This window comes from Humulus lupulus, chromosome 2 (genome assembly GCF_963169125.1).
Source record: "Humulus lupulus chromosome 2, drHumLupu1.1, whole genome shotgun sequence".
Taxonomy (NCBI): domain Eukaryota; kingdom Viridiplantae; phylum Streptophyta; class Magnoliopsida; order Rosales; family Cannabaceae; genus Humulus; species Humulus lupulus.
Window position 1 is genome coordinate 61,467,660 of NC_084794.1, and position 18,106 is coordinate 61,485,765.

Here is an 18,106-nt window from a genome sequence, read left to right on the forward strand (position 1 = left end):
TGAAGTTACTACGAACTCCTATATATGTCACTTGATCATTTGATTCATGCGTTACGGTTTGTCAGAATGGTCATGCTAATAACTATTGTTTTGAGGAATCAATGATGTATATGTCTAGGGACATAGCTTAACAGATATGGAATCTATACCTTCTTATAAAATGAACGATGATTCCCTATTAGATTGGCTTTTGGAACTGAAAAGGCTATTGACGTCAAATTCATAATCAGATTATGAATTAACCTTCACTAGTAAAGTCAATGGTACTTTAGGAATCAAGATATAATTAAAATGGTAAAATGGTAATTTTATTCCCATTTATTATGAATCATCAATAGAGGAATATTTTGTATGTAATGATTATATCAATGGACACTTTATGGTTACAATAAAGTACTCAGTAAATATATGTCTTTAATTCTCAAGAGTTTCGTCTCATATTTATAGTGGAATAACCATGAGATTAATAAATATGATTATTGAATCAAAGAGTTTTGTTTAATAATCTTTTATTTATTGGAACTTGGAATTATTGGTCCATAGGTCCTCGCGGCGGCTCTATCAACACTAATCAATGTAAGAGTTAATACAAGGGTTAAACTGTGAATGGGCTATTTGAGAAAATAATTATTCTTCGGGATAAATGTGTAATTATGTGATAATTTAAGTTGCACAATTTATTATTGTATTTGTGCAATTTTCGAAATTGTGTGGAAATAGAGTAAATTGATTTTAATCAATTATTTTATTTAATTGTGAATAAATAAAAATGCATAGTCAAAATTGGTTTTGATTATTTTATTTATTTAATTAATAATAAGAAGATAATGGAAATTCAAATTTTGAAATTTAAGTTGTTATATTTTTTCCTTAAAAAGATGACACCTTATTTGGATATCTAATTATTAATTAATTAAAATAAAAATACATGAAAAAACCAAAATTCCATTTTTTTCAGAGATAGGCCACACGCATAGAGCTTGGACTGCTCTATGCGTGTGGCACATCTGATGTTATCAGATATTGGTTTTATATTTTTATTTTTAATTAATTAATAAAACATTTTAAAAGGGGTTTTAAAATGAAATATTATATTTTTGTCTATTATCATTATTATTATTATTATTATAAAATATGATTGATTTTATTATTATGGTAATAATTCCTATATATTTTATATGATAGAAAATAGAAACAACAAGTCTTGACAAGTTTTTACAGAGAATAAAAACTATCGTCTTTTTTCACAAAACAATAACCTTTTCTCTCTAGCCTGTAATCAAAATTCTCATGTGTTGAGAATAGTTTTGATTCACAATAATTGATCTTTGTTCTCTATGTGCCCACCCACATCTTGAGGTGTAGAGAACGTCTTGGAAGATCTAGGTGTAAGTACTCAAGCAAGGATATGAAGATCGAAATACATAAGAAAGGATTCAAGGATTCTTGATAAGTTGCAAGAGGTAAATCGTTTCGTATTATTTTGCATATACACATTATATATATTGATCAATTTATTGCATATTAAAAGATCCTCATATAAAATTATTTATATGAAAATTTTTGTTGTATACCATTACCGCAACTTCTACTGCGCACTAGGAACTGTTCCTAACAATTGGTACCAGAGTCATCCTTAATCCCTACATATGTTGATTACTGTGTGGGTATCATATGCATTTTTATATTATGTGTAATATATGAATGGATGGATAATTGTGTATGAATCGTTTATGTTCTTAAGGGTTGGTTTTCATGGTGTTTTTGGGTTAAGAAAAGTTCTTATTTTTTTTCTAGATATACAAAAATTGTAAGCCATTTTGGGGCATAGGAATTTTGTAATTTATTTTATAAATTTTCGAAAAAATTCTGTAATGGCCCGAGCCCCGAGTACAAACCCCAAGGCCCAAGCCTCTGCCCCTGCAATTGTGTGCACCCTTGCGCGCCTCAGCATCACTGTGCCTGCGTCCAGCACCCCTGCGCCTACATCCAGCACCCCTGCACATGCGTCTAGCACCTGCAACCAGCGCCCCTGCACCTATGTCCAGCCCCCCTGCACGCCTGAGTTCGCGGCTGCCCTGCACCTGCACCCCTACAGCCCAGCGCCCTAGCACACCTCAAGTCGCACCCATGTCTGCCGCCGACCACCATTGACACACCCATTAGGGTTTGTCTCTTGCAAACCCTAATGGATGTGTAATTATCCATTTGGGTATGTTTAAGCCCAATATAATTAAAAGTGTTTTAATTATAAATTTTGAGTTAATAATTGTGGTGAGTCCAAATTCCAATTAGGCCTCAATAACTTGTTGGGTATTAAAACTCAAAGTTTGATTATTTTAAATTTGTTTAAAATAATTAAAAGGTTATTTAACTCTTAATGGTTAATTAAAATGGTGATGGCACAAAGACTAAAAAAGAAGTTCCAAGATCAAACAAGTTGCTCTTTATTAGGCCTTAGTTAGTTTAATTATTTTTGTGTATTTTTTTGCAAGTGTTATAATTTTCTCGAAATACCCAAAACACCCAACCCGTATTTATTTATTTATTTGCTTGAACATGATTAAATTGTTTAATACGTTATCATGCATAATAACATGTCGTACATATTACCCACATAGTACATATTAAGCATGCATTTTTTTTAGAAACATGATTAGGATTGATTATATGTTTTTATTTGATAACTCATATAATTAATTTAGTCTTAATGAGTTAAGATGGTAAAAAGAATTTAAAGTTATTTATTTTCTTATTTAATAATTTTTTTAAAAAATAAAATGGTATTCTATTTAAAAAAAAAGGCAAAATAAAATCTAGGGCACGATTATTTATTTTACATAATTGGATTAGTATTTATTAGATATCATTTGGTAAATTTAATTTAATTAGTTTTACAACCTAACTGGAAATATTGATTTTGAGAAAAACACAATTTTTAAATAGTGAATGGGAGATAAAATTATGACAATAAGTCTCATGGTCTCCATTATTGGTTGAACACCGAGAGGCATAGGAAGGGCCTCGTGTCGCCTCCGTTTGCGGCCTCCCTAAGGAAAGGCTTCCGAATATGCTTATTTTATCTCAAGGTTGACTTCTCATATGAGAATAAGGTTAGTGATGTATTTCAAGTTTGATTGACCCTAAGGCACACTCTTGAGTTAAGTCATTGATCGAAAAATAATGGGTTACACTGCAAAGATGTATCTAGGCTGTTGAGCGCGACTAGTGCATCTTGACCAAACTAACGGTAATTCATAAGTGAAAAGGGAAAAAGAACTTTTTAAGTTTTTTCTTATGGAGTTGAGATCTTGTCTCAGGGTTAATTTGTGATTAGTCTGACCTACCCTAAGGCGGTCCATTAATTTTTAAATTAATCTATCGTTGACTAGTAATTAATTTTTTGTGTGTTAGTTTATGTTTTGCATTCATGCATCATATTTTCTATTCCAAATATAAACTGATATGTATTATATGCATTAATTCATTATATTTTATTTATTTAATTTTCAACAATATGTCCAATCTAAACCCTGTAACTGCTTTACTTGCTAATGAGAAATTGACTGGTAATAACTACATGAAATGGAAATCAAACATGAACATTGTTTTGATATGTGAAAACCACATGTTTGTCCTTAATGAGGAATGCCCTGAGGCTCTTGCCCTCACTGCTAGAGACAAGTATGACAATTGGATCTTATCTAACAATAAGGCCAAATGTTATATGCTTGCTAGTATGAGCGATGTGCTCAGAAAGAAGTTTGAAACTGTTGAAACAACCTATGAGATTTGGGAATCTCTACAAGGCATGTTTGGCCAGCAATCTGATAAGTGCAGCATGATGCTACTAGAAGCTTCATGAATATGAAAATGAAGAAAAAAAAATTTGTCAGAGAACATGTCCTAGACATGATCAACATATTGCACGAATGTAGTGTCCTAGAATTTTTACTTAGCTAGATAGTAGTAGTAGTTAGTATAGTTTGTAGTGTGTTAGTTTCCATGGATTTTGGTTCAAGCCTGGATTTAGTTGGAAACTCATAGCAACAGTTATGGATTTTATAAGTTTAACCTATAGTTTAGAAATATTAATTATAACATAAGGTTTGATTAATATTGCTGGTCCTAGAAATATTATTTATTATAACCTAAGGTTTAGATAGAATTATTAAGAATGTGACACTTGTCATAATCATGTTTATTATGGATTTAAGTATTATTTATGATTAGTTTAAACAAAATAAAGCTCTGGAACCTTCTAGTAGCTGTTAGGATCATGTTTTGACTCAGTCAAAGTTGTTTAATCAATTCAAAATATGCTGAAAAGTGAAAATACATGTTTGATATATCAACGTATGCCGATATATCACAGCTATAGGGGCCGATATATCGCCTACGGAAGATACAGAAAAAGCATCGACTTCGTACGAACGAACAAACGGGGCTCGAGAAAATGGTCTAGGCGATATATCGCCCAGGGTAAGCGATATATAGCCCCTGGTGCATTTTTTTTTTAAAGTTTATGGATTTTAAATTTAAAAACAGCCTTAACCACTTGGACCTGTGTAGTGCACCAAAAAAAAAATTAGATTATTAAAATTTTGTGATTTATTTTATTTAAATGTTAAGTGTGATGAATTGTTTTATTTAAATGTTGTTTATTTTATTTGGTTGTTGTTTGTTTTATTTGATTGTTTATTATTTTATTTAATTGTTAGAATTGTTTGATATAATCTTTTTGAATTTAAATTTGTTAATTGTTTGTTTGGTTATTTATTTTAATATGTGAATAATTGTGTAACATGTTTATTTTACTATTAGTGTTACATTTTAAATAAGTGTGACAATTGATGTGATTATGTGAGATTTGGTTGAATGTACTAAGGTGCATGGTAGACAGTGATGTACTCTAGTGATCTAGTGTGTGCAAGTACATGGCAATAAGGTGCACATGTGTGGATTTTCTACACATTTTAAATTACCATATATTATATATAATTGATTTATTTTATTTAAATGAAAGAAAAATAAATAAAATGGAAGAAAAGGGCAAGTAGGTGGCGTGTAGGAAAATTAGGGGATTGATTGATATTTTTCCAATTTTTTTTAAGAGAATAAAGTTAGATTGGATAAGGATAATCAATTTGGGGAAATCACCATTATTCCAATCAATTATCATAAAAGAAAATTAAAATAAAATTAAAGGAAAATAGAGAAGAAAGGAAACTTACCATTTCCTTTTGGTGGTGGCTTTATGGAAATGGGAAATTAAAAAGGGGATTATGAAGGGAATAGGCCATTTTGGCCGTGACATCTAGAGAGGTTAGAGAGAGAGGGTGGCGAGCTAGAGAGAGAGAAAGGAAGGCTGCCATATTTTTCTAGAGAAGAAGGAGAAGAAAAAGAAAGGAAGAAGAAGAAAAGAAAGAGAAGGAGAAGAAGAAGAGGGTTTCGACCCTAGGTAAGAATCCATCTACTAGTTTCACATATGTGCATTTGCATCTTCTCCTCTTCTCTAATCTAAGGTTGATTTTTTGGTTTCTTTCTTTGGATGTATGGTGTTTGGAAATCCTCTATAGGTGACAAGGTTTTCTAGCTAGAGTGTTCTTTATTCAACAATCAAGAGAGGTAATGGTTTTTCTTAGCCTATATATTGGTTTTGATGGGTTTATCTTTGAGGTTGCTGATGGTGGTGTTAATGGTTTGATTATTGTAGGTTATGATTTGTATTTTTAAAGGAATATGTTTTGTTAAAAAGGGCTCATGGGAATGATTAAGGAAAATGGATTTGATGTGGTTCATATGAGGATTATATTTTATGATTATTTTAGATCATTGATTTATGTAAAATGGAAAAAATGATGATAGATGCATACTAGGTTTTATGTGAAGGTAGATGGGAATTTTTGTGATGTTTTATGGTGGATCTTAAATGTTTAGGCCTAGGGGTAAAAAGTTCAATCATGTGTATTTTCTTGTATGTTTTGAAATAATAATGATTTTAGAAATATGATAAGTTGTATGTGATTTTATGTACCAAGGAGAAATGATAGAAATATGTTAGGATTATTATAAAGGCATGTATGAAATTTGGTGTTTATGAATTAATGTATGTTATTGTCATTGTTATTGTTTTGCTGGATTTAATGTGTAGATTCAATGGAATAGAAAAAAATGGGTTTTATAAGATTGCATGTGAATATGTTAGTAATATTCTTAGAATTATTTATATAAGAAAAGTATGATGAGATTTTGGACATGTATGATTTTATGTGAAATTTTTTAGATAAAAGATGAATTTCATGAGGAATTAAGCTTGCTGATTTTTGTAAATAATTGGGTAATTTGAGAATAATAAATGAAATTGTCACATATTTATTTGTAATTTGAGAATAATTAAATCTTTGTAATTTGAGAATAATAAATGAAATTGTCACATATTTATTTTTAAGCTAAATTAAATTATTTTATAAAATAAAATAATGTTTTGAGAAATTTAATCAACCTAGAAATTTTAAGAAAAATAAAGCATGTTATAAGTCTATTAATTTTAAAACGATAAAAGTAAGATATGTAGCATTATCGTTTTTAAAACGTCACAATTACGCAATGTTCCCACGTATGCATGTTACATGAAAATCCACTTTTACGTCCAAAATTATGTCTATTATTCAACCATGTGGTTTTTATAGAAAGATCATGCATGTAAAATAGGTAAAATGAACATTATTCTTTTATGGCTTTATGTGTAGTTAAGAATAATTGCATGTTGTGTGTGACTCTTATTATGTGTGCATGGCCCATGCACACATGAGTTGTATGAAAGTGCAAAATAGTAATTTTATGAACTTAAGAGATGTTGTTTTGATTATGATAGAGGCTCGTTGAGAGGTTATGAAATTACTTAGCTCAAACCCGAGGTAAGGAAGTTAGATAGATTCTATGACTTTATACTATGAATGGTAAGACTGTTGTATGAATGAATTGTTATGAATTATGAATGTCATATTGTGATGATATGTGGCTTGTCTGTTGATATGTTTGTGAATGGATGTTAGCGTGATGAACGCGACACATCAAATGGGTTGCTAAGGATATGAAGACGTAACCCGAGTTACTAAGGATATAAAAACGTAACTCCTAGGGCGGACGCGCCGAGGTTATTCAAGGACCAGAGACTTTTGTTTACCTCATAGGGTGACATGGACAAGTTAGCGGGCCATGTTCACCATGAATGCTGTATGATTGTGATATGATGTTATGTTACGATAATGTTATGATGTTATGTTACGATAATGTTATGATATGCTATGATGTTATGTTACGATAATGTTATGATATGCTATGATGTTATGTTACGATAATGTTATGATATGCTATGATGTTATGATACGATAATGTTATGATATGCTATGATGTTATGATACGATAATGTTATGATATGCTATGATGTTTATGTTACAATAATGTTATGATATGATGATGCCATGATGTTTAAGATGAACGATAGTGTTTGTATTTGTTGTGTCCTTACTTGCTTATTGTTGTACTTCCTTATTGGGCTTTTATCTCACCCCCTTACTTTCCCTTCCAGGTAGCAAATAGGATTTCTCTATGGCACGCGTGGTGACGTGAGGAGTTCTATCGTCGTGGGGTGTATGGCGTGGGGCATCCTATGGACGGAATAAACAGTTACTTTAAAGACGTCATTTTTCTTTAATTATGTTATGCTTTAAGAGACTTTCTAAATTATCAGTGGGACTTAATTATTTAATTTTTGTTTCTTTTAAACTTTGCATAAAAATTCATGTTTTCTTTTTAAAACTAATGGGCGTAACTTGCATGGTTTTAAGAAAGTCCCCATTGAGACCTTTATAATAAGTGGTTTTCTTTTATGAAACAATGATATGTGAATGTTTTATTAAGTATTAGTTTAGGGCGTTCTTTTCAACCTGCCTTTGAACGATTTTGACCAAGTTCTGGGCGTCTATTGAAAGAAAATTCAAATCTTTTTCATTATATATTCATTTATTTATTCAAATTAAATGGGGTTAGTTTCACTCCTTGAACTCTATAAATAGGACCTAGTACTCAGCCATTTTCTTCATTCTTCAAGTATTCTTTAGAGCCTTCAAGTTGCTGAGGTTAGTATAGAGAGAAACACTTGGGTTTTGGGTTAAAAGATTTTCCAATCTAAGCTTTTCTAAACACTTGGGAAGTGAGATGTAGAGTTATTTCGGTATCGAGGTATAGATCAAGTCATAAGTTCATTCAAGGTATTCTTATCCTTCAGTTCAAATTCTTCATGGTTCTTTAGTTTTATTTTATTTTCTTTCAGATCCTAACTCTTGTTTATGATTCTTGATTAGGTGTTTAAGTTTCTTGAAACTTAAGGTTCTTTTCGTTAAGTTTCTACTCGGATAGTTTAGTTTTCTTTTCATCTCTTTCCTTTAGAAACTCACCATTCTTACTGTTGGTTTTAGGAGTGTTCCAAATCCCGTTCTTGTCTCCATATCCCGGTTTTTGGTAAGGAAAGTAGGTTAGGTTACATGTGTTTATATGTTTATGTTATGATATGTTTTATGCTATGATATGCAGAGCTGTAAATGTGGGCCGGCCCGGCCCACATTTTTCGTGCCTCCGATAAATTCGTGCTAGGAAGGGCCGGCCCATTTTTGAAAGAGTAGGCCCAGCATGGCCCATGGGCCCGGCCCATGTCGTACCGTGTCGGGCCCAAGTCGGCCCGGCCCACTTTCCTTATTCGGGCCCAAATTTGGGCCCACTTTTTTTTTGCTAAAAAATGTGAGGATGGAGAATTGAACCCTCCACCTCCTCTTTAACCATCAATGGACTTACCACCAAACCAAATACATTTCTTTGTTTAAATTATAATTTTAGATATTTTTATATACTTTTTAACAATATTTTACACAAAATTATATCAAAGATAATTATTAGAATTTTAATACCTACTAATAAATGCTAAAAATTTAACTAACAAATCTTAAAATAAATTAATATAATTATAAAAATATAAACATTGATAAAAATAAGGCATATATTATCATTTTAATTTATTAATTATTGACAAATAAAAATTTATTATGAATATTAATGTCAAAATATCGGGTTTTTTATCGTGTCGTGCCTTCGGGCTTGTCGTGTCGTGTCGTGCCTGGCCCAAGCCCATATTTTTTCGTGCCGTGTCGTGCTCGTGCCGTGCTCAAAAGCCCGACCCGTATTTACAGCTCCAATGATATGTATATGTATAAATATGTTTTGTAGTCACTTGGGGCTTATAGTTGCTTAGATAGCAAACCCCAGTATTTTTATGTCTCTTGGGGCTTATAGTTGCTTATATAGCAAACCCCAAGATTTTTATCATTTTCGTGGATTTAGTTATGATTTACCCTACCTCGATTAGTAGACTGAGGACCTAGATAGGTTATCATATACTACCTTGTGATCTAACCTATCTCGATTAGTAGACTGAGGACCTAGATGGTTTTATCACATGCCACGTTAATGAGTTAATGGCCATTAATATTGTAGTCCTATATGATATATGTTTTTATAGTCATATGTTTTATAGTATATGTATATGATATAGTCTTATGTTTATGATATATGTTGTTAGTAGATTTTCCTTGCTGGGCATTAGGCTCATTCCTTTATTTTTAGCTTGATGCAGTAAAATGAATAGGGAAGGCGGGAAAGATTCGTGGCAACTTGGCATGTGTGTTGAGGATGAATGGATTTAATGGACTGTGTGACGATCGAGGATGACGTTCTTTAGTCTTTTAAATTATTTTTTGATGTACTTCCGCATTTAGTATTTAAAAAATTAAAGTTTATGTTTTATGTTTTATAAACAATGGGATCCCATATCATATCACATTTTATTTTATATTTTCTTACCTTATTTTGTATTTGGTACAATATTTTGGGTTTTAAATAAAGTTATGTTATTTCTTATATATGTATTCAAAGTAGTAGCTATGTCATAGTAGTTTTTAATGGTCCGGGGTCTTAGAAATAGTCAGGTCATTACAACGATGCAAAAATCCATGGTGCGACCATTGATGAGAGAACTCAAGTAAGTGTGATACTTGAATCTCTCACACAAGCTTTTGCGGCATTCACTACCAACTATGTTATGAACAAGTTGGAGTACAATATGACCCAACTGCTTAATGAGTAGCAAACTGTTGAGTCTCTAAACAAAAGTTCCACTAAGGTTGAGGAGGAAAATGTTTCTGAAACCAAGCCTTCCACTTCAAATGGTAATTCAAAGAAGAGGAAGGTGGCCAAGGAAAGGATAAGAAAAAGGGCACACAACCAGAGAAGACCAACAAATCTTCCAAAAAGAATAATTCTGCAAAGAACTCCAAAAATAAGGCACCAAAAGAAGCATGCTTTCATTGTTGAGTTGAGGGTCATTGCAAAAGGAACTGTCCTAAGTACCTCGTTGAACTGAAAGATAATAAGAAGGGTAAATTTTATTTACTTGTTTTAAAATCTTGTTTAGTGGAAGGTGATTTTTCATCTTGGATAGTTGATTCCGGAGCCACTAACCATGTTTGTTTTTCTTCACAGATTCTTCGTATTTCAAGGAAGCTGGCTCATGGAGAGGTGACCATGAGAGTTGGAAGTTAATAGGAGATCTTGGCAGCTGAAGTTGGAAAAGCTCACCTAGATTTTGATAATAATAAATTTATTGTGTTGGACAATGTTTATTTTATTCCTGGATTTACTAGAAATTTAATTTCCTTATCAGAATTGCATGAACAAGATTTTAATGTTTCTTTTAATAATAATTCAATTGTTATTTCAAAATATGGTTTTGACATTTGTTATGCAAAGTCTGAAGGTGGACTTTACAAGTTAGAGTCCAATGTGGAGCGTGTTTATAATTCTAAATTATTTAAAACTGCAAATCCTAGATCTTTAAAAGACCAAAGATAGATTCTGATAGTGAAACATACCTGTGGCATTTGAGATTGAGACATATTGGTCTAGACAGAATTAACAGACTAACAAAGGATGGTCCTTAAGAGAACTATCTATTGGTTCTCTCCCAATATGTGAATCTTGTTTAGAAGGCAAAATGACCAAGAGAAATTTCTTTGCTAAAGGTTCGAGACCACAGAATCGCTTCAACTTGTACATACTAATGTTTGTGGTCCACTAAATATCCAAGCTAGAGGAGGTTATGAATATTTCGTCACTTTCATTGATTATTATTCAAGATATGGTTACCTATACTTAATGCAAAGGAAATCTGAAACCTATGATAAGTTTATGGAATTTCGAGCAGAAGCTGAAAAGTAATTAAGTAAATCACTAAAAGTACTTCGATCAGATTGAGGTGGAAAGTACTTAGATTATGAATTCGAGGACCATTTGCATGAGCATGGAATTCAATCCTAACTCACTGCACTTGGAACGCCACAACAAAATGGTGTTCCAGAAAGGCAGAACAGAACCTTATTGGATATGGTTAGATCGATGATTAGTTTCTCATCATTGCCTTTGACATTCTGGGGTTATGCAATAAAATGTGCTCTATACTTACTCAATGTTGTTCCATCTAAGTCTATTAAGAAAATACCAATGGAGTTATGGAGTGGTACTAAACCTAGTTTACGCCATTTCCGTATATAAGGTTGTCCTGCACACGTCCTGAAAAGAAATATTGGTAAGTTGGAATCACGCACTGAAGTGTGCAAGTTTGTAGGATATTCCAAAGAAACAAAACGTGGTGTATTTTATAGTCCGAAAGACAACAAACCGTGTGTATCTACGAATGCTACTTTTCTGGAGCATGACTACATAAATAACCACAATCCTCAAAGTAAAGTCGTACTTGAGGAAATGGTCTTGAATAAACAAGACCAATCACCAACAATGGCAAGAGAAAAACAGCCAGAGGATATCGCCAGTTCTAGTCAGAACAATAGAGAGCTTCGTCGTAGTGGGAGTGTTGGTAAACAAAAAATTCGCTATGAACAAGAAGTTCAGATGCTTGTGTCTGACACAAAGAAAGATGATCCATTGACTTATAGAGATGCAATGGAAGATTCTGACAAATAAAAATGGCTAAACGTCAGGGACCTTGAAATGGAATCGATTTATTCCAATTCAGTCTGGACTCTTGAAGATCCACCTGAGAATGTTAAACCTATAGGTTGCAAATGGATATTCAAGAAGAAAAGAGGAGCAGATGGGAAAGTAGAGAATTTCAAAGCAAGGCTACTAGCAAAGGGTTATACACAGAGAGGAGTCGATTATGAAGAAACTTTTTCACCTTTGGCCATGCTTAAATCTATCTGAATTCTCTTATCCATAGCTGCATGCATGGATTATGAGATTTGGCAAATGGACATTAAAACGGCTTTGCTGAATGGCTACCTTGACGAAACCATTTACATGTCTCAACCAAAGGGTTCGAAGTAAAAGGCCAAGAGCAAAAAGTTTGCAAGATTCTTAAGTCTATTTATGGACTTAAACAAGCTTCGAGATCTTGGAATCTTAGATTTGATGAAATAATCAAAACGTTTGATTTTGAACAAAACGTTGATGAACCTTGTGTTTACAAGCAAATCAAAGATAAGATTATTGTAACGCCCTAAACTCCAGGGACCGTTACGGTGTGCATTTTAAACACTGCTAAACTTGCAAATCGAGTCATTTGGCCATAATCGTGTTACTAAGTATGATTAGCGATTTAGGGTTAAATTTTTTGGTTAAGATATAACGTTTCACTAAAACATTTACTGTATACAATGGGATCCCAAAAATTTAATTTAAAGGTTAATTACAACAAAATATTTACAACCAGTCGACCTAAGCGAAAAAAAAGGGTTTAACCCTAGTTCCTCTTTCAACCCTTGGCCGTGGCGGTCGAGCAGCCACATATGTACACATCGTCACCTAAGCTCTCCAACTCAAGGATGGTCCAGCTTTCTTTTGCCTTTTCCTGCTCCACATAGCACCCGTGAGCCGAAGCCCAGCAAGAAAACTCAATACACTCATGAACAGTAATAACATGTCATCAAATAATAATATGCATGCCTAGCAATAATAGCCTTAATCATGCATGCAAATAAGTTCAAATAATGATGGTTATGGGCCCTGCCCTCCTGTATGGATGACTAACAAGTCAATCCTAAACAGATGAGTGATTAACACTGGAGGTTCCGATAACCATGCTGGGGCTTATAGCTCTAATCAAATGAGTGATTGAGGAGTAAGTCATTAACATGGGATTTGCACCCTTAGATGAGTAATTGATGAGCATGTCACTAACATGGGATCTACACCCTTAGATGAGTGACTGATAAGCTAGTCACTAACATGGGATCTGCACCCTCAGATGAGTGACTGATGAGCTAGTCGCTAACATGGGATCTGCACCCTTAGATTAGTGAATGATGGGCAAGTCACTAACTTAAACCAAATAAGTGACTAAGGAGTCACTAGTGTGGGTTCCGTACCCTTAGCCATGTGACGATGCAGTCACCTGGGCCTTCTGGCTCTGAGTGACTAGCCATAGACTAAACAAGCGCTTATAGTTTTCATCGAACTTGAGGTTGGTCCAGCATTAATGCTCATGATGAGTCATTCAATGCAGATGTCAATTAGATCTAATCTTTTTGGCTCTACGTTCATGACGCTTATGCCGCTCCTGACTCATAGGTCAATAACATATGACCAGTGCTCAATACTGCTGTCAAACTTGACTATTAAGTCACAGCTTCACAGTCAATTCTGACAACATTGTCGATTCTGACTAGTAAGTCAGTGCCACGCACAAGTAAGCAATGCTACCAGGTACATATCATATGTCAAATATCCAAATGTAGGGCAATCAGCATGCTTTCTTAACAATTGCTAGCATAATTAGGATCATGCACAAACACGGAGACTCAAGCTCTGATCAATCTCATATTCAACCTTCATGGCATGCCCTAACCACATGTTTCTCGTGCATCACATACTGGGTGCAGTTTTCTTACCTCTGGTTCGAGTGAGAAATAACAAATGAATGATCGATCCTTTAATCCCTTAGCGGTCACCTAGTCATAACCAAATACAATCTCTATTAATGAAAATCAACAATAAAAGGGTCTTGACCTAAACCTCACTCCCGGGACCCCGAATTGTACCCAAATGGTGAGTAGATTTGATCCTGAGCCTTAGGAATTGAAACCCAGAGCCAAAAACCCTTAAAAATTACCAAAACAAAAATCTAAAGAAGCAGGATAGCGCTACCCCCCCCTAGTGTCGCAGCGCTCTAGGCAGATCAGAACCCTCCTAGCTAGCGCTGTAGCACTACAACCAGGCAGAAATATCCTGGTTCTTCTCCCCTTCGACTCCACCATTTCCAACTTGAACCAAAAGCTTCCAAACCTCATTTTAAGTCCCAATTGAACCCAAAAACCATCTACATATGTCATAGGCATCACAACCCAAGTAACCTTAGCCAAAACTTCCCTCAAATTCTCAACTTTCCAACTTAAAAACCAAATAGAAAACCAAATGAAAACAGAGAAAAAACTAAGGTTTTAATGGCCAGAAACTCATCTCAATCTTAGCTTAGCATCCCATTCAATGGTGGAACACAACCCTAGCTTATCAACGCTTGGTTCCCTAGCTTGGTTCCTAAAAAAGAACTCAAAAATTCAAAGAGAAAGGAAGGAGAAAAATTATTGGGAGAAGAAAGAAGGAAACTCTGTTTTCTTAAGCTTCAACAACTTCTTAAGGTTATATATATCCTTTACGCCAAAAGACCAAAATGCCCCTAGGTTATTTAAAGTCCTCTTAAGGCTACCAAGGGTAAAACCGTCCTCTCCCGCCTATTTCGTTAATCATAATTAACACCCTTCAATTCCCGTTATTCTCAATATTCCCAAATGCTAATAAATCATATCCCATTACCCTTTAATTCTCGGCAATGTTCTAATCACCAAACTACCCCGAGACTCACCCCAAGCCTCGAAACTAATCTCACTATGACCAGACCGATAACTTGCATTCAAAGATTGTCTCATGCTGAATGGCTCGAACAAATCCACATATAACGTGGTATTATTCATAATTCACCCCCATGCATGAAAATACACAATCACGCCCTCAACGGGCCAAATTACCAAAATGCTCTTATAATTGAAAATGGACCCATATGCATGCATTTATCATCATATTATAATATAATTCACATAAACATGCATATAATTATTTAATGGCATAATAAATCAATTATGGCCCTCCCGACCTCCTAATAAAGGTCATAAACCTTATTAGGGATTTTGGGGCATTACAACTATCCCCTCCTTAGAGAAATTTCTTCCTCGAAATTTATCTGAACTGCCCAGAATAAGAATTCCGCACAACTGATTCTAGTTTCCCAGGTCATTCCCTCGACCTCACTGTCTCTATAACCCTACCTTAACCCAAGGTATAACTTTGTTCCTCATAACCTTATTTTTTCTGTCTCATATCTGAACTGGCTACTCCTCAAAGGATAACTTAGCCTCAATCTCCAGATTCTCATAACTCAACTTATGAGTGTCCTTCCAACCCATGTCTTTAACATGAAAATATATAATACACTGTATACAGCTGACAGTGCCAAAACTAAGGCCCATCCAAAGGCAACCTAACTAATCCTATCTAGGATTCAAACGACCATATCAATTTAGGGCTCAACTTTCCCTTAACTGCTCACCCTTTTCCATGGTGATACTTTAAGGAAGATACAGTTTTCTACTTGGAACTCCATGTTCATGCTTTTCAAATCAATAAAACTTTTCCATTTACTCTGAGAAGTGAGCATCCAAGCTCTAACCTCTAATAATCTCAATGATCCCCTGAATTACCTCAGGATCCAGATATAACATCTCACCCATCTCATTCCAATGAATGGGTGATAAATATTTTCTGTTATACCTCATCTCATAAGGTACCTTTCCAATAACTGGATAACTCTCTCTCTCTCTCTCTCTCTCTGATTTATATTAGTCTGAGGATAATTAACTGTACTGAATTCCATCTATATATTCATGGCCTTTTGCAACCTTCCTCAAGACCTGGAAGTAAAAACTGAGTCCTCATCTGATAAGATAGATCTCAAATTCCATGAAGGTGAACTATCTCTCTCACACATAAAGATCTGAATACTAATCAGCTGTGTTACTTGTCCTTACTGATAGAAGTGGACGCACTTTAAACACCGGTCCCTAATGACCCAATCCAAATCACGCTGACCCACTATCTTGGGCAGCCCCACTGCGAAACCCATCGCGATGTTTCCTTATTTCCACTATACAATACTCAAAGGCTGCAATAGTCTTACTGGTTTCTGATACTCTATCTTGACCTGCTAACAGGTTAAGAACTTTGTCATGTATTCCATTATGTCCATCTCCATCCCAGGCCATCACTATAAGGCTTTCATATCCTCTTAAATTTTCATGATGCCTGGATGAAGAGAATAAGAGGATAATATGAGATTCATCCAGAATCTCCCATTTAATCCCAGTGTCCATCGGATTCCAAATCCGATCTCTATACCTCAATAAATTCATACCTGACACTATATAATCCTTAGTGAATCCAGCTAAGACTTTCCACTCAATCTTCCTATCTATGGTTCACTTAACTGTCTTTCCTTTGATCCTCACTATAAGAGTAAACTCAAATATACCGCTGGCCGCCTGGCCCACCAGAAACTCTACTCTAGTTCTAGTCAGATCCTTTAACCGACATGATGCATAGGCAATCACTTTTTTCCATGTCATTGAGGTGTCATAACAACCTATAAATTGATTCTGATCTGCAAGAAGACTCATAACTCTTTCCCAAGGTACATGTAATATCCTGCCCATCCAAGGAAACTCCTGCCCCTAAGGCGTTCCTTGACCTTGGCAAATCTCCAACTGGGAATATACTATAATACCGTCGATCAAGACATTCACAAATTCAATTCAAATACTCCTTGAATACTCTGTTCATCTGATTCATCCAAACATAACATCGTGTTAACCATATTCTCAAAACATCATCTAGCACTCCTAGTGCTCTTATCTCATATAAAAACAGTCTTCTACATATCCTTCTCCTTGATCTTCAACTGGTACTAACCAAATCAAAGATCCACCTTGGAGAATATCATCTTACCCAATAACTGAGTCTTTTAATTCTTACAACTCTGTTGAGCCATTTAAAACAGTTCCCTAGATCTGATTCCATTCCTGGCACCAATCTAATCACCATTCTATCTCTTCATATAAAGGTAACCCTGGCAAATCCATTGGAAGCACATCCAAAAACTCACAGACTAATCCAGTCTATCCTGATCCCACTGGCACAATCTAAGTGGTATCCACCACACTAGCTAAGAGTTCTATGCATCTCCTTGCAATAGATCTCTAGCTCTAAATGCAGATGTCATATGCATATGAAGTCCATGCACAGTGCCAACTACTACAAGGCTTCCTCACTCTCAAGCTCCAAAGTTACTATCCTTTCCTTTCAATTTAGCATTGCCCCACACCTACTTAACCAATCCAAACTCAGAATCATCTTGAAATCACTCACAACCAACCTTATCATATCAACTAATGAGTTTTCTCTACCATAATCTAACTCATCTCTTAAATCACCAATAAAGTATTGCATTCCCATCACAACATAACCATGTGATCTGCATAGCATCTCTATGCTTCTCTATATGCAACAAACAAAGAAACGACATGGCACCAAAACCAATCAGCATAATACAAAAATCAGAACTAGAAAGCTGACCTGCCACCCTTGAGGAACTAGTCTCAGTCTCAGTCTCTGACTATATCAGAATGAACACTCGAGCTGGAGTCGAGCTATCCATCCCCTTTTTCTCATCCTTTCTTAGCCATGGGAAATCCTTCTTGAAATGCCCAACCACATCACATAAGAACACATGCCTTTGCTCGGCATTCTCCCAGATGACACCTCATGCATCGAGCACATACTGGATGGGTCTTCCACTCCTTCTTCTTGCTTGGGCCAATAAATGGAGGCATCACTGCTTGAGCTTAATGCTCTCCAGCACTCTCCTGCCCAA

At 34.7% G+C, this 18,106-nt stretch overlaps 1 long non-coding RNA gene across 1 annotated transcript; it reads left to right on the forward strand.

Moving 5' to 3' along the window:
* Positions 1-5,142: 5,142 nt before the first annotated feature.
* Positions 5,143-8,653, forward strand: LOC133816071 (uncharacterized). Its single transcript, XR_009885000.1, has 3 exons — positions 5,143-5,461; positions 5,580-5,628; positions 7,595-8,653. It is a non-coding gene; the product is annotated as an uncharacterized LOC133816071 (long non-coding RNA).
* Positions 8,654-18,106: the final 9,453 nt, after the last annotated feature.